This window comes from Rhinoderma darwinii, chromosome 6 (assembly GCF_050947455.1).
Source record: "Rhinoderma darwinii isolate aRhiDar2 chromosome 6, aRhiDar2.hap1, whole genome shotgun sequence".
In the NCBI taxonomy this organism is placed as follows: Eukaryota; Metazoa; Chordata; class Amphibia; order Anura; family Rhinodermatidae; genus Rhinoderma; species Rhinoderma darwinii.
The window spans coordinates 9,812,224-9,839,147 of NC_134692.1; the positions used below are offsets into that span (position 1 = coordinate 9,812,224).

General features: G+C 42.8%; 2 long non-coding RNA genes across 3 annotated transcripts in view; one reads left to right on the plus strand and one right to left on the minus strand.

The window, feature by feature from the left end:
• The first annotated feature begins 6,185 nt into the window (after positions 1-6,185).
• On the plus strand, positions 6,186-25,031 carry LOC142656165 (uncharacterized). Of its 2 annotated transcripts, none has more exons than XR_012849601.1 (3): positions 6,186-6,305; positions 8,041-8,173; positions 24,899-25,031. It is a non-coding gene; the product is annotated as an uncharacterized LOC142656165 (long non-coding RNA). The 2 variants fall into 2 exon arrangements; XR_012849600.1 differs by lacking the exon at positions 24,899-25,031 and adding an exon at positions 16,142-16,581.
• The window catches only part of LOC142656164 (uncharacterized), a 52,483-nt gene continuing 33,553 nt past the window's right edge, over positions 7,995-26,924 (minus strand). Inside the window, exon 4 of the long non-coding RNA XR_012849599.1 lies at positions 7,995-8,143. This is a non-coding gene — a long non-coding RNA (uncharacterized LOC142656164). The remainder of the gene's footprint in view (positions 8,144-26,924) is intronic.

Here is a 26,924-nt window from a genome sequence, read left to right on the forward strand (position 1 = left end):
ATATAAAAGAATACAACTACTATAATACTGCTCCTATATACAAGAAAATAACTACTATAATACTGCCCCCTATATACAAGAATACAACTACTATAATACTGCCCCCTATATACAAGAATATAACTACTATAATACTGCCTCTATATACAAGAATATAACTACTATAATACTGCCCCCTATATACAAGAATATAACTACTATAATACTGCCCCCTATATACAAGAATATAACTACTATAATACTGCTCCCTATGTACAAGAATACAACTACTATAATACTGCTCCTATATACAAGAATATAACTACTATAATACTGCCCCCTATATACAAGAATACAACTACTATAATACTGCCCCCTATATACAAGAATATAACTACTATAATACTGCCTCTATATACAAGAATATAACTACTATAATACTGCCCCCTATATACAAGAATATAACTACTATAATACTGCCCCCTATATACAAGAATAGAACTACTATAATAATGTCCCCTATATACAAGAATATAACTACTATAATACTGCCCCTATATATAAGAATATAACTACTATAATACTGCTCCTATATACAAGAATATAACTGCTATAATACTGCCCCTATATACAAGAATATAACTATTATAATACTGCCCCTATATACAAGAATATAACTACTATAATACTGCCCCTATATACAAGAATATAACTACTATAATACTGCCCCCTATATACAAGAATATAACTACTATAATACTGCCCCCTATATACAAGAATATAACTACTATAATACTGCCCCTACATACAAGAATAGAACTACTATAATACTGCCCCCTATATACAAGAATATAACTACTATAATACTGCCCCTACATACAAGAATATAACTACTATAATACTGCCCTCTATATACAAGAATATAACTACTATAATACTGCCCCTACATACAAGAATATAACTACTATAATACTGCCCCCTATATACAAGAATATAACTACTATAATACTGCCCCTACATACAAGAATATAACTACTATAATACTGCCCCCTATATACAAGAATATAACTACCATAATACTGCCTCCTATGTACAAGAATATAACTATTATAATACTGCCCCTATATACAAGAATATAACTACTATAATACTGCCCCTATATACAAGAATATAACTACTATAATACTGCCCCCTATATACAGGAATATAACTACTATAATACTGCCCCCTATATACAAGAATATAACTACTATAATACTGCCCCTACATACAAGAATATAACTACTATAATACTGCCCCCTATATACAAGAATATAACTACTATAATACTGCTGCTATATGCAAGAATATAACTACTATAATACTGCCCCCTATATACAAGAATACAACTACTATAATACTGCTCCTATATACAAGAATATTACTACTATAATACTGCTCCAATATACAAGAATATAACTACTATAATACTATCCCTTATATACAAGAATATAACTACTATAATACTGCCCCTATATACAAGAATATAACTACTATAATACTGCCCACTATATACAAGAATATAACTACTATAATACTGCTCCCTATATACAAGAATATAACTACTATAATACTGTCCCCTATATACAAGAATATAACTACTATAATACTGCCCCCTATATACAAGAATATAACTACTATAATACTGCTCCCTATATACAAGAATATAACTACTATAATACTGTCCCCTATATACAAGTATACAACTACTATAATACTGCTCCTATATACAAGAATATAACTACTATAATACTGCCCCTATATACAAGAATATAACTACTATAATACTGCCCCCTATATACAAGAATATAACTACTATAATACTGCTGCTATATGCAAGAATATAACTACTATAATACTGCTCCCTATATACAAGAATATCACTACTATAATACTGCCCCTATATACAAGAATATAACTACTATAAGGCTGGGTTCACACGTGGCGGAATTTCACTTAAATTCCGCTGCGGACACTCCGCAGCGTTAATCCGCAGCGGAGCCGTTTCTGCATTGACTTCCACTTCTATTTAGAAGTGTTCGTTTAGACGATGCGTAACTTTCCGCTGCGGAGCATAGGCTGCGGAGCGGAATTTGGTGTCCGCAGCATGCTCTGTCTGTTGCGGAGCAGTGGCGGACTCATGGCGGAATTTCTCCATTGACTTCAATGGAGATTCTAAGTTCCGCAATGAAGTCCGCAGCTGTCATGCACATGTCATGTGTGCTGCGGATGCTTCTTGCTTTTTTGCCATGACATTTCTTCATTCTGGCTGGACCTATGTATTTCTAGGTCTACAGCCAGACTGAGGAAGTCAATGGGGCTCCCGTAATGACGGGAGCGTTGCTAGGAGACGTCTGTAAATAGTCACTGTCCAGGGTGCTGAAAGAGTTACGCGATCGGCAGTAACTGTTTCCGCACCCTGGATAGTGACTACCGATCACAATATACAGCAACCTGTAAAAAAATATAAGTTCATACTTACCGAGAACTCCCTGCTTCTGTCTCCAGTCCGGCCTCCCAGGATGACGTTTCAGTCTAAGTGACGGCTGCAGCCAATCACAGGCCAAGCACAGGCTGCAGCGGTCACATGGACTGGCGCGTCATCCAGGGAGGTCGGGCTGGATGCCGAAAGAGGGACGCGTCACCAAGACAACGGCCGGTAAGTATGAAATTCTTTTACTTTCACTAGGGAAAGTGCTGTCCCTTCTCTCTATCCTGCACTGATAGGGAGAAGGGAAGCACTTTTCCTGCAGTCCGCAGCAGCTAGTCCGCATCAATTTACTGCACATTTTGTGCAGATCCGCAGCAGAATCTGCAACGCAGATTCTGTGCGGCATTGATGCGGACAGTTGCGGAGGAAATCCGCCACGTGTGGTCATGCCCTAATACTGCTCTTATATACAGGAATATAACTACTATATTACTGCTCCTATATACAAGAATATAACTACTATAATACTGCCTCCTATATACAAGAATATAACTACTATAATACTGCCTCCTATATACAAGAATATAACTACTATAATACTGCCCCTATATACAAGAATATAACTACTATAATACTGCCCCCTATATACAAGAATATAACTACTATAATACTGCCCCCTATATACAAGAATATAACTACTATAATACTGCTCCCTGTATACAAGAATATAACTACTATAATACTGCTCCTATATACAAGAATATAACTACTATAATACTGCCCCTATATACAAGAATATAACTACTATAATACTGCTCCTATATACAAGAATATAACTACTATAATACTGCCTCCTATATACAAGAATATAACTACTATAATACTGCTCCTATATACAAGAATATAACTACTATAATACTGCCCCCTATATACAAGAATATAACTACTATAATACTGCTGCTATATATAAGAATATAAGATCAGGCTGGAAACATATAGGATCTAGGATCTTGCCAGAGGTGAACTGCAGATTCTATTACTGAAGAAACAGGAGCCCGGCAGGGAAAGGGATTCATGACGTGTAATAAATCTGACACTCCGGTTACAAAAGTGAAATTCTAAGATTGGGGCCCTGTCTTCTCCTTCTCAGTATCACAATTAGAATATGAAGATTTGTGTTAACGCCTTGAGGTGACCGTGTGAGAAGCCAAATGAAATGTCCTCATATTGAGCTCTGGGAAGAACAGCGGTTTCATTCCTCAGGTCAGACACTCATCGCCTCCGAGCTGTCAAAGTCTCAGCAGAAGGATAAGTGAGGAAGCGGAATAGACGTAGAGTCTTATGTATCAACTACTCCATATCAGCCTGACAATAGGTAGATCTCTCCAGGGCCCAGGTAGGGGAAGGAGAGTAATACGAAACAGAAGAGCCGCTCTCTACAAGTATCAGCATCACATTGGCCAAGATACGGACGGTGTCCTGAAGAGGCAGACCGATGTAGCCATGTTTATCTGGACTCTGATAACTTGCTGCTGCGCGATATCACACAACAAAAGCCAATGAAAAAAGTCAAATTAAACTTTCTCGCCACTGTGTATTTAAGATAAAGATGGCTACATCTGTACTCTCACACTGCAAAGGGGCCCAGAGGGTCCACTATCCCTCCTATCACAATTGACCGATGATAGGGACCAGTTTCCGCAGAGCTCAGAAGGCCCAGCAGGTAAGTCTCTCTACCCGAGAACAACCGTGGACAACCACGGAGCATTAGGGTATGTTCACACTGAGTTTTTTGCAGGCAGAAAACTGAATTTTGAGGCAGGTTTTTGAACTGCCTGCACGCCGTTTGCCGCGTTTTTCGCCTGCGACCATTGAGCGCCGATGGGCAAAAATGCTGAAAAATACGCTTTCTCTGCCTCCCATTGATGTCAATGGGAGGTCAGAGACGTAAACGCCCGAAGATAGGGCATGTCGGTTCTTTTTCCCACGAGATCGTTTTCCCGCACACTGGAAAAAACGCCTCCGTCTCCCATTGAAATCAATAGGGGGCATTTTTGGATGTTTCTTGGTGCGTTTTTCGACGCGGTTTCCGCTTCAACAAACATGTAAAAAAAATTCTGTGTGAATTGGTGATCAGCGTAAAGACCTAGGGGTCCCAAAAAATGTGGGTAAATTGTCAAATCTAGTTGTCTTTTATAATGAGTTTCATGTGGGATCTTAAACAACTTGGTCATCAGGAGCCTCACACAAAGCAATAAGGTCATGTTCAGACGAGGCGGACAGTCCGCAGTGGAATTCTGCAGCAGCCGTTTTTTACATTTCTTTCTATACATTTTTAGGAAACTTAGTTCAGACGTTGCAGAAAATAACTGTGCGGACCATAGGCTGCGGTGCAGAATTTTCCCTCCCAGCATGCACTGTCTGTTGTGGAGAAGAAGCGGAATTTCACTGCGGATTTCAGCCTTTGCAATGCAAAAACGGAAACCTGTGGCAAGTCCGCTGTGATATCCGCAACGTCTGAATTACCTGTCAAATATGCAAATGTTGCTGCAGATTCGCAATTATGTAATATATAAATATGCAGCAACATTTGCAGTAGAAAAATTCTGCCACGTCTGAAAACACGCCATTAGTGATTTATTGGCAATAAGCCACGCTGTTAAGAGGTTTCGGTGTGGAGGGGGTTAAGTGCATTTCTCCAAAAGTTAGAGATGGCGAAGAGAGACATAAGTGTCCAGTTGCGATCTAACCAATCATATTGTCTCCCTAAAAATGCCATAATAGTGCGCCCCATACAGATTCAGTCAAAATGGCCCTACATCGTAAGCTGGCAAAGGTGTTCCTATAATACAGCCAACTGGTAACCGTGCCCCCATAACAAAGTTACCCGGTAACAATGCCACCATAACAGAACCAGCTGGCAAGAATGACCCTATAACAGACAGCTTGCAACACTTATCTCAGAGCAGAGTATGCCTGCAACAGTAACCCCATAACATAGCCATCCTACAACAGTGACCCCATAACATAGCCATCCTACAACAGTGACCCCATAACATAGCCATCCTACAACAGTAACCCCATAACATAGCCATCCTACAACAGTGACCCCATAACATAGCCATCCTACAACAGTGACCCCATAACATAGCCATCCTACAACAGTGACCCCATAACATAGCCATCCTACAACAGTGACCCCATAACATAGCCATCCTACAACAGTGACCCCATTTAGAGGCAATCTGCAACAGTTACCCCATAACAAAGCTAGATTGCAACCGTCACCCCATAACATACCCATCCTACAACAGCGATCCTATAACCAAGCCATCCTACAAAAAAATCATAGCAGAGCTAGCCTGCAACAGTGACCCAATAACAGTCATCCTACAACAGTGACCCCACAACAGATCCATCCTACAATATTGACCCCATAACAGACATCCTACAACAGTGACCCCATAACAGAGCCATCCTAGAATAGTGACCCCATAACAGAACCAGCCTGCAACAGTGACCCCATAACAGAACCAGCCTGCAACAGTGACCCCATATCAGAACCAGCCTGCAACAGTGACCCTATAACAGAGCTAGCCTGCAAAAGTGCCCCATATCATAACCATCCTACAACAGGGACTCCATAACAGAACCAGACTGCAACAGTGACCTCATAACAGAACCAGCCTGCAACAGTGACCCCATAACAGAGCCATCCTACCGTAACAGAAGCAGCCTGCAACAGAGGAGGAGGGAGAAATACATCTAGGTCAGCAGCATGTCCTGGAGACACCACATGTGCCCCCTAGATCTGTGACGTATGCAGAAACCATAGACTACAGGGTGGCACACAATGGTATGATATGGCATTGAATGACTTCGCCCATCTTACCTCACACGGTGCCCTCAGACCAGCTGGTGAAATTAAACTGCCATTGAACTCACGTGAACAAAAGGCGGCTCCACCAGTTTTAATTCTTATCAACAGTCCCATTGACGAACGTAAATCTCCAAAGCGGTCAGTGCCAAAATCTAGTGCCAACCTGTGCCAAACGTCCCTCCCCAAAGACACATAAATCATTACTGCTACCGTCTGAACGTAACAAAAAAACGCTTCAAGACGCAACTTGTCTCTTACAAACCTAGAATTTGTATCTTGGCAAAACCTATAAGCCGGGTAATGTGCGCAGGATATGTTTATGTGGTAGACTGGCACTGGGCAGACACATGGGGGAGATTTATTCCATCTGTCCTAAAGTTGCACAGGATTAAACTAGACCAGACTGGCAGAAACTGCAATAAATACATCACGATGGCGCATGATACTTAAGACATTTGGCGCATCTGATTAAACATGTTCCCTTTTCTTATGTCGCCTAAATCCGACTTTAAGGGCTTATTCACACAAATTTTATGTTTTTTACGTCCGTGTTTCACCCGTGTGCGACCGTTTTCACGGATCCCAATACACTTGAGTCTATTGAGGGATCCGTGAAAACGGAAGAAAACAGGACATGTTCTATTTTTCAACAGGCCCTTCACATGGCCCATTGAAACAACGGTTGTGTGAACGGCCCCATTGATATATATGCGTCCGTGTGAATAAGCCCTAAATATGATGCATTTTACGACTCCTTTCACCAAGTGGGCGTTGTAAAGAAAAGTAAAAAAACGCCCAGTGGGGCATGAAGATCAAATTTGCATAAATCTTTAAAATATTCATAACTTGGTCAAAAATAAAAACTTTAAAAAAAAACAAAACAAACAGTAGTTCTCTACATCAAAGCGCCTACTAGATTAGGTTGGAGATCGAGAAGCATTCGGGTTTGTTCACACGCAAACGCAAAACACGTCTGAAATTCAGGAGCGGTTTTCGCCTTAAAATAGCTCCGGCTATGTTCACACGGAGTATTTTGCAGGAGGAATATGTGCCTCAAAATTCCATTTGGAAGTTTGAGGCAGATTTTCCTCTCACCGCACGCCGAATTTCGCGGAGTTTTTCGCCCGCGGCCATTGAGTATAAAACACAGCGAAATACGCTTTCTCTGCCTCCCATTGAAGTCAATGGGAGGTCAGAGGCGGAAACGCCCGAAGATAGGGCATGTCGCTTCTTTTTCCCGCGAGGCAGTTTTACTGCTCGTGGGAAAAAGACGCCGACGCCTCCCATTGAAATCAATGGGAGGCATTTTCGGGCCGTTTTTGCCTAGTTTTGCGACGCGGTTTCCGCGTCAAAAAACTCGTCAAAATACTCCGTGTGAACATAGCCTAATGACAGACAATGTTTTTGCAAGTACTCGCGTTTTTCACGGCGTCCATTGCGGACGTAATTGCAGCGGAATATATATATATTGATTTAGAGAGGTAGAAATGTGCTCCACGGTGTGCCACTTCCCTTCCTCCTCTCCTCTTGGCAGCTCAGCACTGTAGAGGGCAACAATGAGCATAGAAAAAAGCCCCTCCGAGGGTGAACAAAATGTATATCTGTGCTCAATCCGGAGGAATGATGGGAGGAGAAGGAAGGAGAATAAAGGGATTTAGCAGCGCCTTTCTTAGTGTTTTATTGACATTATTGGTACAATTTCTCCTTCCAGGAAGATCGATCATTTTCCATAGTGTCAGTAGATGTCCTGAGCTGCTGCGCGGCATCATCGGAGATGTGGTGAATGGCACGACTACCTGCAGCATTTCTCATCCCTGTCAGAGGGAGAACAGACCGGATTAGAGGTGACGGTTTCATGTATCTCTTGCTTACAAGTATTTGCAGGATTAACATTTTTCTTATACTGTTTACCTTCGTCTCCAAATCCTTACTGACAAGTCTGTGAAATAATACACAGGAAGATAGAAAGCAGCAGAACGTTTCAAGAACCCAAGGGCCTGGAACGTTAATCCCTTAATTATAGGCAATTACTTATACGGATAGTCTGTGGGTGAGACGTGATCGTGTGTTTTATACATCCTGCAACTAGTGGACTAATTACCGTTCCATCACTAGTTAGTGTGCTGCATTTACATCCAGAGCTGCATTCATAATTCTGCTTATGTTCTGTGAGCTCTTAGACTGTAAGACCTCATGTCCATCTTCAGCTCCTGCTTGTTCAGTGTCTGCAAAGAGCACATTATGATGTGAGGTCCCGATCATCTGCATTTCGTGGAGCCATACAGAACACAGGACCATGTAGTGCACTGTACTGCGGGCCACACACTTTTGTGCGGGGTGCCGCATCATGGATCGCGTTTTCTCCTAGAACCAGTGATCTGTTTTCCACCATTTCATAAAGCACGCTGCAATATTATACCCAGCTTCCCATCAGCAGAATACAGGCTGCCATAAACAAGTGCTCGCTTGCAAAAAGAGGGGATTCTCATTATAACCTTCTACTGAAAACACAATATTAAAGGTTCACAGAAGGTAACACTAGACTTTAATTGAAATAGTCCACGATACGGTTGCATTCCTTAAAGATGCCGATCACCAGGCAGAGTACTCGGGGGTTAAACGCTTCGGGGTGCCGACTATATTTCATTTCTTTCCAAACACCTTCTTGGTTTCAGGCCACTTGACAAACACGCTGATGTAATTAGCTCAGGGCAGCTCCATGCTCGGAACGTGGAGTCCTATAACAGAGGCCGTCTGTGAATTAAGACATGTGCCGTCAAGGCCAACTCTGCGCCATAGAGCCGGAGCCCACCCGAAAAATAGCAGGTTATAGGGGGTGAGGGGTGCAAGGAAAAGAGCTTAGGATGCAAGAATACTCCAGATGTGAACGTTCTGCTGTTCGCCGCGCTGGAACAGGCAAGAAGAGTATCACACATGATAGGCTTAGATTCAGCAGACTGTATCACATATGATAGGCTTAGATACAGCAGCTCAGCAGACTGTATCACATATGATAGGCTTAGATATAGTGGCTCAGCAGACAGTATCACACATGATAGGATTAGATACATTGGCTCAGCAGACAGTATCACACATGATAGGCTTAGATACAGCGGCTCAGCAGACCGTATCACATATGATAGGCTTAGATACAGTGGCTCAGCAGACCGTATCACATATGATAGGCTTAGATACAGTGGCTCAGCAGACCGTATCACATGATAGGATTAGATACAGTGGCTCAGCAGACCGTATCACATGATAGGATTAGATACAGTGACTCAGCAGACTATCACATGATAGGATTAGATACAGTGACTCAGCAGACTATCACATGATAGGATTAGATACAGTGACTCAGCAGACTGTATCACACGATAGGATTAGATACAGCGGCTCAGCAGACAGTATCACACATGGTTTAGATACACTCTTTTAGTACACAATTATTCTGGTAAATAAATTGATTTTGAAAGCAGCTTCGGATGGGACAAGGAGAGACCTGAGTGTATGATCAGTTCTTGTAATATTTCACGTTCCAGAGGACGACTTTATACAGAGATCTTCACGGTCACAATTAGTTTCAAGAACTTTACCTGAAGCGAAAAAAAATAATTTAAGAAAAAAAAAACATGTCCAGTTATGTTTGTGAAATGGGCCAAGAAACGTCAGTAAATCATGACCTGGCTCCGAGGGCGCTGCGTGGGGTCAGGGTCGGCGACAAACAGGTACAGCGAGCGGAGCCAAAAATTGTACAGAATATTCATTACACGTCTATTATAAGCTAAAAATAACAAGGCGGCGTCTCCTCCGGGTGGTCTCGTTTTTTGCATTAATACCATGGAGATACATTTTCAAGGAAATGCCCCAAAGGGATTTAAAAAATGTACCAAAAAAACAGATCAGATACAGAGGCCCAGAACCAATGCAGTGAACGTCCCGAATACAAGTCAACATGCGGTGCGCAGAACTAGGGCGACCAGGGCAAAAAAACCGAAGATCTGCTTATATTAATGAGATTCTGGGCTTAAATTCATAGCAACAAAGCGACTGCAAAACACTCAAACTAAAGGAAGAGGCGACAACATGGAACAGAACAACGTCTGTCCAATATACCGGTCACCACAACTATGTACACGGACACTCGGGGTACAGGAGAATGATACACTGACACTTGGGGTACAGGATAATGACACTCGGGGTACAGGATAATGACACTGACACTCGGGGTACAGGATAATGATACACTGACACTTGGGGTACAGGATAATGACACTCGGGGTACAGGATAATGACACTGACACTCGGGGTACAGGATAATGATACACTGACACTTGGGGGACAGGATAATGATACACTGACACTCGGGGTACAGGATAATGATACACTGACACTTGGGGGACAGGATAATGATACACTGACACTCGGGGTACAGGATAATGATACACTGACACTTGGGGGACAGGATAATGATACACTGACACTCGGAGTACAGGATAATGATACACTGACACTTGGGGTTCAGGATAATGATACACTGACACTCAGGGTAAAGGATAATGATACACTGACACTTGGGGTTCAGGATAATGATACACTGACACTCAGGGTAAAGGATAATGATACACTGACACTCCGGGGACAGGATAATGATACACTGACACTCGGGGTACAGGATAATGATACACTGACACTCGGGGTACAGGATAATGACACTGACACTTGGGGTACAGGATAATGATACTTGGGGTACAGGATAATGACACTGACACTCGGGGTACAGGATAATGACACTGACACTTGGGGTACAGGATAATGACACTGACACTCGGGGTACAGGATAATGACACTGACACTTGGGGTACAGGATAATGACACTTGGGGTACAGGATAATGACACTGACACTCGGGGTACAGGATAATGACACTTGGGGTACAGGATAATGACACTGACACTTGGGGTACAGGAAAATGACACTTGGGGGACAGAATCCAGAATCATATAATTTGTATCATAAATTGGGGTTGGATGAGCGGATACATTTTTCTGACTATTCGGCTTTTAGTGTTATTTTCAGGGTAATGCCGTCGCTCGGGGGATTTTTGCGGCCTCCGGCGCTGTATTCCGCGGTGTTGAGGGTTTGTGCGGCTGCAGCGTTCTCATCACAGGAGATTACTGGACACTTGTCTGGGGCTGAACAGTAACGATCGTCATGGTTTGCTTAAAAACAACAAACTTGCCCTCACGGAAGAAACTTACACAACAAAACAAAAGCTCAACCTGACAGCAAATATATATATATACACACACACACTAATAATCCGGGAGGGGGCGGGGCTTCTGAAGACGTCACATGACCACAGGACAGCGATTTCGTACATACACCAGCAAAGTTCCCAATGTCAAGGTCAAAATGTCACCTGAAAAGGACTCCACCTGGGTTTTCTGTAAATTTGTGTTGTTTAGTTCTTTGAGACAGTATCACACATGATAGGCTTAGATACCCTGGTTTAGCAGACAGTATGACACATGCTAGGCTTAGATACCCTGGTTTAGGCCCCATGCACACGACCGTGCCCGCAATCACGGCCCGCGATTGCGGGCACGGCCGGCCGCCGACTGACAGTCGCATTTTCGGGCCGTGCTCCCATACTAAGTATGGGAGCACGGCCCGCAAAATGTGAAAGAACGGACATGTTCCATAATTCCCGGAACATTTCCGCGGCACGGACACCCTTCCGTAGTGCTACGGAAAGGTGTCCGCGTTCAATGAAAGTAAATGGGTCCGTTTTTGCGGACCGCGTTTGCGGTCCGCAAAAAACGGAGGTTTTTTACGGTCGTGTGCATGGGGCCTTAGCAGACAGTATCACACATGCTAGGCTTAGATACCCTGGTTTAGCAGACCGTATGACACTTGAAAGGCTTAGATACATTGGCTCAGTATCACACTATCCCTGTAGAGGATTCTATAATGTTGGATACAGCGATCACCGCCTTGTCACCCCCGGTGCCCCCGTCAGACACACACTACAACCGTTTCCTGCAGTGCGCCCCACGTTCGGCCTCCACTCCCTCCATTTCTGCTTCACTTTCCTCCTCTGACAATGGCTCTGGCTTTTGTTAGGAGCAGAACATGGTGTTCGCGCTTATAAATCTTGGCGTCCTGTATCTGTTCTGGCTCGGCGCCCGCCATCGGCATGTTAAATATTGTACAAAATAGCCATTAACTTGAGATTTAGAGCAAATGAAAAAAAAATATCTTCAAACACAAGCTTAGAATTTGGCTTTTTCCCAGAATTCTTGGAGCATTGGTCATGAGTTTGCTGAGGATATATATGGTAAAGACGCTTTTTGTAGCGGTAAACGCAAGCGTTTATTTATGACGCGCTAACATACTGCGGAGCGCGTACTAATACAACTTTTACGTTTCTGTCTGTATAACATATTGAGTCACTTTGCTTTACATCATGGCTTATCCTCCAGTCACATCCAGAGCTGCATTCAAGATTCGGCTGGTTGCCCTTGGAAACAGCACAGTCAGACGTGAGAGGACCTGGACCTCCTGATATAATTCTATATAATACTTGTCATGCTCTGAAGGTCCCAGCACACATCAGACCTAGTGCAGGAAGCCGTGGTTTACATGATCTGCTATGTACATAGGCTGCTATATACTAATCCAAATTTTAAGGCTAAAAATAACTTCAGAATGTTCAAAAACATCACTTTGCCACATCGATATCATCGCCGTGAGCTACGAAATAGCTAATTTCCCAGGATCCAATCTGTTATTGCTCTATATATGTACAAATCTCTAGCCCCTCCCCTTATTGAGGCTCCTCCCCTCAGTAAATGTGTCGCACTTTCCTGGTCATCTTTTTCTAACGGAGGTTTAACTGCTTGGGTTTATGACCATTCTGCCCTTGTTGTAATAAGAAATCATCTCTCCTTGCACTGACTTCCTGCAGGGCTTGTGCTTATACACAGAAGTCAATCAGAACAAGCAGTGCAAAGTATCGGGAGGGGGGGGGGGACCAGCAGCCTGGGCCTTTGATAATACAGGAGGTGAATTACAGACCTGATCAGAACTTTGAACTAATAGAACTTAGCTGCAGTGTAAAGCATGGGGGAAGGACAGAGCAGCAGCCTGAATTACTGATGAGACAGAAAGTAGATTTCAGACTACCAGAGACTATAACGGACAATGCAGCTAAGCTAGAGTCATAGCTGTGCCCTGGAGCAGATCTAAAAAAAAAAAGACAGGTTGGCATCACCCATGGGCTTGCTAAGTCCTATCATGTGCAATGATGCCTACGCCCTAGCGTTAGGTCACCCACCGGCATTCTTTATTATTCAGACCCTTCTCTCTTGGTTTGGTTCCTCTCCTCCCACCTTATACAAGGAGCCGTCACCCTCTTCCTTACCGGACCACAGATTGTGTGTAATATATGTATAGTGAGTATGGTCACCAGTATGGGAAGCCATGGACATTTGGGGAGCAGGAGGCCATCACGACATGTTGAAGGAAGGAGCGTATTAAGGTCACCCCCAAGGTGTAATAATTCCAGGAGAAAGAGGTTTAGTCCACGTCCATCTAGAAATGCGATCACCTCGACCTCCCACCCATCGCCAAATCATGACCGGACATGAGTGCCACAAAGTATCAGCTCTGGACATTCCCGCGTCCCACTTGTTACTAAAGATATCACTTATGTAGCCACTCAAACACTTGAGGAGGATGGAAAAATGTTGTTACATTGTATCTGCGGAGGGTCAGGTCCTGAAGAAAAGTCCAGAGGCACAAAGTGAGTATCCAAGCCAAGCCAGTGACTGTGCGGAGGACACCGAAGGCTTCCTGGCTCATTTAAAGGGGATTTCTACTTATATGTAAATAAAGCTTATTCAGTGTAGACTGTAAAGCTCTTGAACTTTTTGAATTCCTCTTCTTTTTTAAGATATTTGGCTTGCTGTCAGTGAATGAAGACATTATTGTTTATGTCCAGACACTGAAAGCTGGTCCGGATCATTAGCTGCTCACACAGGTGCACTGTTTGTTACACTGTATCAGAATTCTGTTGTACAATTCAAAATACACTTGACAAAAGGCATCCATAAGTGTCACCCAACTTCTACTACTGGGCTTCTAGAAGGAGATTTTTGGGGTCTCCGAGCTTTGTTCATGAGTTGTCCCACGGAAATTAATGGGGCTTCTCCAAAAGGAATCCCACACACAGTAAACACATTAGGACCCCCCCCCCCCCCCATGGCAAATGGACCCTTTGTTCTGACGGGAGATAAGCTGCTCTCAGAGGTGTAAAATGCCTCAGACCTCCATCATTGCTCGATCTTCACTATCCCACACCTCCCTCATTCAGTCTACTTCTAAAGGGGTTTTCCCACAATTAACTTTTATCACCTATCCACAGTATACGTGATAAATGTATGATTGCTGGGGGCTCCACCACTGGGACCCACCGATCTCTAGAACGCACAATTGCAGTGAGGGGGACTTTGAATGGAGCGCCGGTCATGCATTTGCACTGCCGCGCCATTCAATGTCTGAGGGGTTGTGGGAAAACCCCATGAATTTATAAGGCAGTCCATCTCAAAAGGGGACAGTTCTGGTTGTATGCGCTGTTATTTGTGTACTGTATGGTACTATTATGTGGGCGCTGTTATTTGGGTACTGTATGGTACAATTATGTGGCCATTGTTATTTGGGTACAGTATTGTACTATTATGTGGGCACTGTTATTTGGGTACTGTAGGATACTATTATGGGGGCACTGTTATTTGGGTACTGTAGGATACTATTATGTGGGCACTGTTATTTGGGTACTGTATGGTACTATTATGTGGGCACTGTTATATGGGTACTGTATGGTACTATTATGTGGCCATTGTTATTTGGGTACAGTATTGTACTATTATGTGGGCACTGTTATTTGGGTACTGTAGGATACTATTATGGGGGCACTGTTATTTGGGTACTGTAGGATACTATTATGTGGGCACTGTTATTTGGGTACTGTATGGTACTATTATGTGGGCACTGTTATATGGGTACTGTATGGTACTATTATGTGGCCATTGTTATTTGGGTACAGTATTGTACTATTATGTGGGCACTGTTATTTGGGTACTGTAGGATACTATTATGGGGGCACTGTTATTTGGGTACTGTATGGTACTATTATGTGGGCACTGTTATTTGGGTACTGTATGGTACTATTATGTGGGCACTGTTAGTACCATACAGTACCCAAACAGTGCCCACATAATAGTACCATACAGTACCCAAACAGTGCCCACATAATAGTACCATACAGTACCCAAATAAGTGCCCACATAATAGTACCATATAGTACTCAAATATCAGTGCCCACATAATCGTTCCATACAGTACCCAGTGCCCACATAATAGTACCATATAGTACCAAAACAGTGCCCACATAGTACCATACAGTACCCAAATAACAGTGCCCACACAATAGTACCATACAGTACCCAAACAGTGCCCACATAATAGTACCATACAGTACCCAAATAACAGCGCCCACATAATAGTACCATACATTATTCAAATAACAATGGCCACATAATAGTATCATACAGCACCCAAATATTATGTGGGCACTGTTATTTGGGTACTATAAGGTACTATTATGTGGGCACTGTTTGAATACTGTATGGTACTATTATGTGGGCATTGCGTTTGTTGCATTTTCGGCATGTGTGGCGATATTATTCCGGCAGAGCAATGCACAGGCATCATGGCAGTACAACTCTTAATTTCACCTTTGTCCTATAGGGACCACCCCATATACGCTCAGCCCAGAGGCCCCCACCAATCTTGATCCTGTCCTGGTCAGAATATACAAAAAATAAAAAACATCACAATTCACCTGAGAGATCAAGTGCGCGGAGTCTGATCAGAGCAATAACGGAGAGTTATACAATCGCCTGGACTACGTCCAGAGAGGAATCAGATGATTAATGCTGATGTCGGATGTTCAGCATAAAACCTCAGCATTTGTTTAGAATTAAGATCTTAAAAGGTATTGTGGGAAACTTATTTTAAGAGTTAGAGGCCCCAATGTGACCCGAAGTAACGAACTCCCCATTCAGGAAAATGTCATTCCCCACACTGATAATGGATCCAGCTCCGGTATAAAGTCCCACATCCATGTCATGTCGAGTCCAGCATCTCCGTAAAATATCTCCATGACTGACTTTTTTTGTTCTTTACACTCAGACCAACAATAAATTTACAGAAAGTTCCAAACAGAAACACATAATAAGGATATAGTAAGGATACAACCACAAACAGCAGCTTGCTGATGGTTTCCTTTGAGTTATTTATGTTCATCAAAGGTGGAGCTTCACTTTCCATGGTCTTTGCAGTGATTAGACAACATATGTACGTGACGTTACGTCAACATAGACAAAACTTCACCGAGGCCTAGTTCACACACAGGCCAGTTGGGGGGGGGGGGGCATTTTTAGGAATGGACAGCCAATATGTTGACATTATGCGGGTACATTGTATTTCTAAACGGTGAAGTGTTGCATGCTGTCGTTAAACTCTATGTCCAAAGCTTTCAACCTGTGTCTGTCCGGCTCTTGTGCAACAACAACTCTCAACAGCCGGGGAGTCACCGCTCTGTGTCCTATCAATGATTTACATTAGCTGGAGAAACAGCACCAAACTACAACCTTCATACTCCACAGGGATAAATGATTGGCCGCAGACACCACGTGTCTCCTGTTTTGGGGGTTGTTTTTTACTTTCCCTGGTTACTGGAAGTGATGGGCGGTTTGTATATACAGTCAGTAATAACATGAGAGCTCCGAGACTTTCTTCCCTCCACACAGACGTGAGTCAAGACGCCTTTATTGATCTGTAATTGTCTGTAGAAGGATTTCCCTATAACTTCTGCCAACTAGATCTATATTTCCAGATGAATGGTCAGTGACCCCCCCCCCCCCCAACTACGTCAGTAACAAGTGTCTAATTTAATCTCCTTTTTTAGACTAATAAATAGGAATTTATGTCCACATCTGATTACCATGTTACATATAGAATAAACCTACATCCGTGGAGTTACTGAGTATATACATTACTTATTCTTTACTAATGTCCAGTTATAGTCTGTATTATACTCCAGAGCTGCACTCACTATTCTGCTGGTGGAGTCACTGTGTACATATATTATATTACTTATCCTGTACTGATCCTGAGTTATATCCTGTATTATCCTCCAGAGCTGTACTCACTATTCTGCTGGTGGAGTCACTGTGTACATATATTATATTACTTATCCTGTACTGATCCTGAGTTACATCCTGTATTATACTCCAGAGCTGCACTCACTATTCTGCTGGTGGAGTCACTATTTACATACATTACATTACTTATCCTGTACTGATCCTGAGTTACATCCTGTATTATACTCTAGAGCTGCACTCACTATTCTGCTGGTGGAGTCACTGTGTACATACATTACATTACTTATCCTGTACTGATCCTGAGTTACATCCTGTATTATACTCCAGAGCTGCACTCACTATTCTGCTGGTGGAGTCACTGTCTACATACATTACATTACTTATCCTGTACTGATCCTGAGTTACATCCTGTATTATACTCCAGAGCTGCACTCACTATTCTGCTGGTGGAGTCACTGTGTACATACATTACATTACTTATCCTGTACTGATCCTGAGTTACATCCTTTATTATACTCCAGAGCTGCACTCACTATTCTGCTGGTGGAGTCACTGTGTACATACATTACATTACTTATCCTGTACTGATCCTGAGTTATATCCTGTATTATACTCCAGAGCTGCACTCACTATTCTACTGGTGGAGTCACTGTGTACATACATTACATTACTTATCCTGTACTGATCCTGAGTTACATCCTGTATTATACTCCAGAGCTGCACTCACTATTCTGCTGGTGGAGTCACTGTGTACATACATTACATTACTTATCCTGTACTGATCCTGAGTTACATCCTGTATTATACTCCAGAGCTGCACTCACTATTCTGCTGGTGGAGTCACTGTGCACATACATTACATTACTTATCCTGTACTGATCCTGAGTTACATCCTGTATTATACTCCAGAGCTGCACTCACTATTCTGCTGGTGGAGTCACTGTGTGCATACATTACATTACTTATCCTGTACTGATCCTGAGTTATATCCTGTATTATACTCCAGAGCTGCACTCACTATTCTGCTGGTGGAGTCACTGTGTACATATATTACATTACTTATCCTGTACTGATCCTGAGTTACATCCTGTATTATACTCCAGAGCTGCACTCACTATTCTGCTGATGGTGTCACAGTGTATATACATTACATTACTGATCCTGAGTTACATCCTGTATTATACTCCAGAACTGCATTCACTATTCCGCTGGTGGAGTCACTTTGTACATACATTACATTACTTATCCTGTACTGATCCTGAATTATATCCTGTATTATACTCCAGAGCTGCACTCACTATTCTGCTGGTGGAGTCACTGTGTACATACATTACATTACTTATCCCGAGTTACATCCTGTATTATACTCCGGAGCAGCACTCACTATTCTGCTGGTGAAGTCACTGTGTACATACATTACATTACTTATCCTGTACTGATCCTGAGTTACATCCTGTATTATACTCCGGAGCTGCACTCACTATTCTGCTGTTGGAGTCACTGTGTACATACATTACATTACTTATCCTGTACTGATCCGGAGTTACAGCCTGTATTATACTCCAGACCTGCACTCACTATGCTGCTGGTGGAGTCACTGTGTACATACATTACATTACTTATCCTGTACTGATCCTGAGTTACATCCTGTATTATACTCCAGAGCTGCACTCACTATTCTGCTGATGGTGTCACTGTGTATATACATTACATTACTGATCCTGAGTTATATCCTGTATTATACTCCAGAACTGCATTCACTATTCCGCTGGTGGAGTCCCTGTGTACATACATTACATTACTTATCCTGTACTGATCCTGAATTATATCCTGTATTATACTCCAGAGCTGCACTCACTATTCTGCTGGTGGAGTCACTGTGTACATACATTACATTACTTATCCCGAGTTACATCCTGTATTATACTCCGGAGCAGCACTCACTATTCTGCTGGTGAAGTCACTGTGTACATACATTACATTACTTATCCTGTACTGATCCTGAGTTATATCCTGTATTATACTCCGGAGCTGCACTCACTATTCTGCTGTTGGAGTCACTGTGTACATACATTACATTACTTATCCTGTACTGATCCGGAGTTACAGCCTGTATTATACTCCAGACCTGCACTCACTATTCTGCTGGTGAAGTCACTGTGTACATACATTACATTACTTATCCTGTACTGATCCTGAGTTACATCCTGTATTATACTCCAGAGCTGCACTCACTATTCTGCTGGTGGAGTCACTGTGTACAGACATTACATTACTTATCCTGTACTGATCCTGAGTTACATCCTGTATTATACTCCAGAGCTGCACTCACTATTCTGCTGGTGGAGTCACTGTGTACATACATTACATTACTTATCCTGTACTGATCCTGAGTTACATCCTGTATTATACTCCAGAGCTGCACTCACTATTCTGCTGGTGGAGTCACTATGTATATACATTACATTACTTATTGTTGCTTTTAATAAACGCTCTTAGATTCCTATTTGGAGCATCAGCAGGTTGGTGATTTCATATACAATGTAATGGTCCTATATAATATAATGGGCGCACATCTCCTCCTCTGCTGAGTGCGCTAATGGTAAAGAGCAGGGCATCACATTATTGATCTCCTATTGATCGGCCTCCATCACTAATACATTATCTATTTAATACAAATTCAATCCCTCCGGTCATGTCCAGGTATCTGAAGCTTCCTTGCGGAGTGTGGTGACCCCACCAGCGCACGTGATGCAGCACATTATAGGCTCTATGGTAACTCGCTGCTTCCTTATTAGATAAAGCAGATTACATGACGACAACAGGCCCTGCACCGCTAATCACCGCATTGTTCTCTGCCTGTCCCTGCCTTGTGTCCTGTAGAAACAAATCCTCTTAATCTTAATTGTTGCTATAAAAAAAAAAAAAAAAGTGATCCACACATGGAGGTTATATATATATATATATATATATATATATATATATATATATATATATATATATAATGTCGTCCCCCCCCCCCCCCACTGTAAATTATATAAGATTATCAGACACCAAAGAGTTACGTGGCCATGTGTATGCATACGGCCGCAGGCTAAGGACACGCGCACAGGTCACAGACACTGAGGTCACTTCTAATATTATCATCATTTATAGGAGGGCGAATATCATTAGCTTATTATGGCGCACACACCTCAGCTGCTGCGGAAACTCTTTTTTAAGAGTAAGGGGGAGATTCAGGTTCACAGATATGAAAAGCCCACAGCTTTTTCATAAAGAAGTTCTGCAGCAGCTGGGTTGTGTATTATAATGTTCTGCAGCAGCTGGGGTGTGTATTATGTTCTTCAGCAGCTGAGGTGTGTATTATGATGTTCTGCAGCAGCTGAGGCATGTATTATGATGTTCTTCAGCAGCCAGGGTGTATAATGATGTTCTTCAGCAGCTGAGCTGTGTATTATGATGTTCTGCAGCAGCCGGGGTGTATAATGATGTTCTGCAGCAGCTGAAATGTGTATTATGATATTCTGCAGCAGCTGAGCTGTGTATTATGATGTTCCGCAGCAGCTGAGGTGTGTATTAAGAGGTTCTGCAGCAGCTGAGGGGTGTATAATGATGTTCTGCAGCAGCTGAGGTGTGTATTATGAGGTTCTGCAGCATCTGAGGCATGTATAATGATGTTCTTCAGCAGCCAGGGTGTATAATGATGTTCTGCAGCAGCTGAGTTGGCGTTCAAAGGGTTAACAGCGGAGAGAAGCGGTTTCTCTCCTCTCCGCTGTCAGAGCGGGGCCGTTGCTGTGTATTGCCCCGCTCTCGATCGCACACACAGAGACGGCAGGGACGGCTGTCACACAGGACGAGTATGCTCGTCCTAATGCGCGAAGTGCTCGCCGCTCAGGAGGAGCATACTCGTCCTGTGTCGGCAACTAGTTAAGTCGTTTTCCTTTGATTGGGCGCACCTGGCAAACTAATGATCACAGGTGTCTGAGATTGATTACAATGATCCAAAAAGCCCGAAGACACAGACACAAGACCATCCATGAGTTTCATTGAAAAACTAATAATTAAATGTTTATGACACTTAAATCCAATGTGCAGAATAATTTGGAACGCGGTGTATGAATATTATTGCAGTACTGGGAGGGCATCTGTGATGGAAATGTTGTTAGAATGATATAATAAATATATTACACACTATGGCCAGTTGGGGTCTTTATATTCAATTACAAGAGCCCACCCAACGCGCTAATCCCGCAGCTACCAGAATACAATAGGCCTATTAATCCATTATCTTCAACCTCAAACAGTGAAATCGATTTACTTAATGTATCCCAAATGGCGGCTTGCGGGTCTGGTGGATGAATCGGTTCCTCTCGGATCACTTCTAGGTAGATCTCTGCATTTTATTCTTTTCATAGCACAACTACGATCAGTGAGGTCAACTTAACTACACCATCTGTTTTAGTTTGAAATCAACCTCTTGCATTCTGCAGCTCGGCTTATTCTGACCGGCTCCTGTGTATAAGCACAACCCCCCCCCCCAAAAAAAAGAAAAAATAATCAACAACAAAACCTGTGTATCTGGCTTGATTTTATAAACAATATATCGGAATGAATCAAGAAGAGGTCATGACCAATAACATGTTTTATATTAAAAGGGAAAATTGCAATATAATGAATATTTCTTCATCGAAACTATGTATTTCCGAAACTAATTACATGGAATCGACAAAGCCCTAATGTTGGCTCCCGGCTGCTGTGTGGACGCCGCTGCTCCCGCCTTGTCAGACGAGAAGGACGATTTAAGTTTTCCTCTGGTTTCCCATAACCATAGTGACCCTGACGTTTCCTCCAGAGGGTTGAGCACATCACCCCGCGACAGGGAGAACAGCAGAGCCCTACATGGGCATTTATAGCCGCTAATCGCTACCAGATGAGGAGTCCCACACACTACATCATTAACCCTCCGTCTCCTGCAATCCTGCTCTACATCCTTCATAAGAACGCAATGTTTTCCCCAGCCGCTTCTTACATCTTATTCCCTCCTACAACACCGGCAGAGGGGCATGTGATCAGAGGGTCTCATTATTAGGGGAGAACTGAAGGAGGGGTGTATATGGGGTGCAGACGTAGAAGTTGCACCCAGACCCTGGTGCCTGAGGAGCCCCAAAGGCCACCTGCCCCATAAGAAGACACCAGTATTGTAAATGGCACATGGTAGGTGGGGGCCGTTACAGATTTTTCATTGGGGCCCGAGAGCGTAAAGTTACGGCTCTGCTCAGTTTTTAAATACTGTGTAACACTGTAACAAGCTGTATACTGTACGAGCAGAAGGAGGTCAGGACAAATATTCAGCCTCACTGACAGCAAGCAGAGATCTTAAAAATAAGAAGAACTTTTTATCAGACAATGAATAAGATATATTTGAAAAAAAGACTGGACTACCCCTTTAAGGCATTTTTGGACCCCCTTGCTTATAGGGTTTGCAGAGGTATCAGTTGCACACAGGCTCTGATGCCGGAGGGGGTCCCAAAGGCTCCTCTGCCACATAAGAAGACACCAGTATTATATATTTGTGTGGAGTTGTCCCAACAAATGGGTTTTGAATGGACAAAGTTCTGCAAATTTGCCCCAAAATGGGTGTTTCTGAATCTTTGCGGGCATCCTTTGCGGGATCGGGGACGGGTCTTAAATTGTTCTGCAATTATTGGATGATGTTCTACAGAATTTACAGGAACCCGGACGATAGAAGAAAAAAAAAAACAATTCTCTTCCATGGGCTCTGAGTCAATGCTGGAAAGTTTGGGCAGGATTTTGGAATGGGCACCAACTGATCACAGGGTGGGACCATCCAGGAATTTCACAAGAAACCAAACAGGAGGCGTCCAAGACTCCCAAAACCAATGGAAACTACTTAAACTTTTTATATAAATTAATCTTAGAGAGAACAGAGTGTCCCGTGGACCTGCTGCCGATGCTGTGAGTCAGGCTGGCGTTCCGTAAATGTACAGGGTGGCGCAGTTTGGCCTCACAACGTGCCAAGTGTATGTTCCTGGTTATGTTTCATGAGTCCACAGTCATCATTATACAGACCATGGTCGGCCATGATGCTACTTGGTCCCGAGAAGGATGGGGGAGGGGTGTGGCGCCCACATGTGCCGGAGCCTAGAACGTGGAACGATGGGAAGATCGGACTTGTACTGGAAAAATATTCATTAGCATTTGCTCTGCGTCCCGTCTGCGAGCCCGACTTTCCATAAACTCAACGCAGCGAGACGTTAAAAGGAACGTTTCTTTTGAAATAAGCCACAATTAATTGCACAAGGCACTTGGCAGAATACACATATAGATGTAGCAGAGCTGAATTTGTCATTTAATTTTTTGGCGCTGCATCTCTTACTTCTCATGATCGATCTACGTTAAGAAAACGCAGGAGGTTTTGCCTGCAGTCCTATGTAAAACCACAGATAGGCTACCATGATTTATGCCTAACTACAACCTTAGCTCTGCTACTTCTTTACAATTCATATTAAGGGTCAGTATTAAAAGACAACTTCCAATGACATGTAAGAGCTCAAAATAACATTAACATAGGGTTACTTTGTCAATTAGCTCAGATACTACAACTCCCATCATCCAGGAGTTGCCCTCGATAACACTTGACTCCTTTTGAGCATCATATAACTGTTAAAGTCTACTTATAACTTTAAAATACTTATTCTATAGAGATGTAGAGTGGCATCATGACTTATGCTCTAGTCACATCAAAAGCTGCATTAAGAATTATGCAGGTTTGCTATGGACTGCCAGGCTACATGAGGTCACATATTTTTGCTGCCCACTGTCCATACAGAGGATGCTCTTCAGTGGTGCATAGTGGGAGATGTAGTGTTGTACAGTAGACTGCCCCAATTCACTGAAGCGGAGTGTAGTAGGTGACAGGACCTGAGCTAAGCGGACTGTGTATGTCACAGCATTCCAAGAATTCTGAATGCAGCTCTGGATGTGACTGGAGTTTAAAAAGACATTTAGTCAAGTTCAGTGCAAAGCAAAAGTATATGAAAAGTTTCTCAGCGTTCCTGTATATGTAGATTTAAAGCAGCTCTCCAGATGTCGAAGAGTTAAATATCTAAGGTATGAGCTTCCAAAAATAGATTTACTGAAGAAAAACATAAAAATGACTAATTTGGAACCGCTTGGATGAAACGGGAGATGGAGCCGTCACTGGCAGCGGCGTTGTGTAAACTTGGGGGGAGTCGCCGCTTCTCAACAGACCCTGTGTTTGTAGCTTATACCCCCCCCCCTCCCCCCAGGGTCTCACTTTATTTTTTATACCCTACAGGTCGGTGCCATTCCTCGGTAACGCTGACCAGATGCCAGTCATATCGGCATTCAGACACTGGCGGCTTTCTGAGCCAATTCACCGGTCGGAGGCTCGTCGTGTGTCAGCAGGTTCGGTGCAGGATGACTGCGCGGGGAGGTAAGGCCCCATTCACATTACGTTTGTGCTATCTGCCGGGCGTATACGTTTTTTTAAACACTAGAAAAGTATTGAAACGTACAGCTCGGCGTATTTATAGACTATAATGGGTCAAACGTAGACCAAAATAGCGTCCGTTTGGTCTACGTTTGTCATGGTTTACGTTGGAAGGCAGTTTTTTTGAAAGTACTGAATAGCGGAGTCTGCTGCGATATTCTGTACTTAAAAAAAAACAGGTGTACGCGACGTAACTTTTTAGCATTGATCTCAATGGACGACATAAGCGAACGTAATGCTATACATTTGCATGCGTTTACATACAGTAAATCTATCCGTGTTTTGTGTTTTTTTTTTTCTATCAGTGTTCACTTTAAAAAAACGTATACTTTTTTTTAGGTAAAAAACAGACAAACGTATACCGATGTATGAGTATTTGCTAAACGTACACGCTATAAAAAAAACACAAATGTAAACAGAAAATGGTACACGTTTGTATACGTTTTCAATGGTCGAAAACGTATACGCTCGGCGGATAGCACAAACGCGTCGTGAATGAGGCCGTAGACAACTTCATGGAAACCTCGAAGACCGCTGCAAAGAAAAAGCCTGGAGAACTGCTCCACATGTACAAACACCCCCCTGTGACTAAGCCAGGAGTCCATGTACATACTGCGCACAAATATATCTATACTAATGTAGTGGAGCTGAATTTGTCATTTATAGAGCTTTTCTGCAACTTCCCAATAGACGTTGTATTTCAATTCCGCACCTTCTTTTCAAGATCTCTGATTGCTATTAGTGAATGGGAGCATGCGTGTTTTTCATCTCAAGTCTGAAACATTGTATCAAACCAGGTTATCAGTGCAGGTAAAACTTATCATTCTGGACTCCAGACTGTTTAAATCACAGAGGATTGTCTGACTGGATACAATTGTAGCAAACTCTCAGCTGTGAGAAGTGAGTAGGTCTGTAAATATCTATGTGGCTTTAGATGCATGAAGCAAGAAAACCCCTTTTAATTCTGTAGGGCTGCATCAGGAGAAGTCTCTGTGTTAGGATAATGCAGTAGGTTTCTTGCAGTCCTATGTAAAACCAAGGAGAACACATTGGGGCAGATGTACTAATACAGTCTAAAGATTAGTCAGTCAGAAAATGCGCCAAATTCATCACAGTGGTGAATGTTGTAGGAGAAGTTTGGCGCATCTAACGACCTTCTAGACACTTTTCTCCTTCTTAGGCCTTGTTCACACAGAGTTTTATGCAGGCGGAAAAATCTGCCTCCAAATTTCTTCAGAAATTTTGAAGCACATTTTGACCTGTCTGCACACGTTTTGCCGTGTTTTTCTTGGGGCGTTTTTCATCCGCAGCTATTGAGCGCCGCAGCATAAAACACAGTGAAAACCGCCTTCTCTGCCTCCCATTGATGTCAATGGAAGGTCAGAGATGGAAACGCCCGAAGAAAGGGCATGACGCTTCTTTTTCCCACTCGCAGCAAAAAAATCGTGGTTTCCGCATAAAAAAAAAATTCCCGTGTGAACACCCGCTTAGTTTGCGACACAATTTTGGGCCAGTTTTTGTGGTGCACAATGGCGCGTGATGATGTAAGCCCCACCCTCTTTCACGATAAGTAATACCCTTTTTTAGGACACTTAAAAAGTATATAATGGTGCGCAAACATCTGATTTACAAAGAAATGCGCCAAACTGTGCCAAGATGCGCCTGATTTTGGTGCAAATTACGGCACATTCGAGCTGCATGCACATCAGTACATCTGCCCCAATGTGATATCATGATGAGCGGTGCCAATGACCAACTCAACTCTGAACCGCTTATTATCTCGCGAGATTACGCTGTAAACGGTCATTTAAAATGAGACTACGCTTGCTGT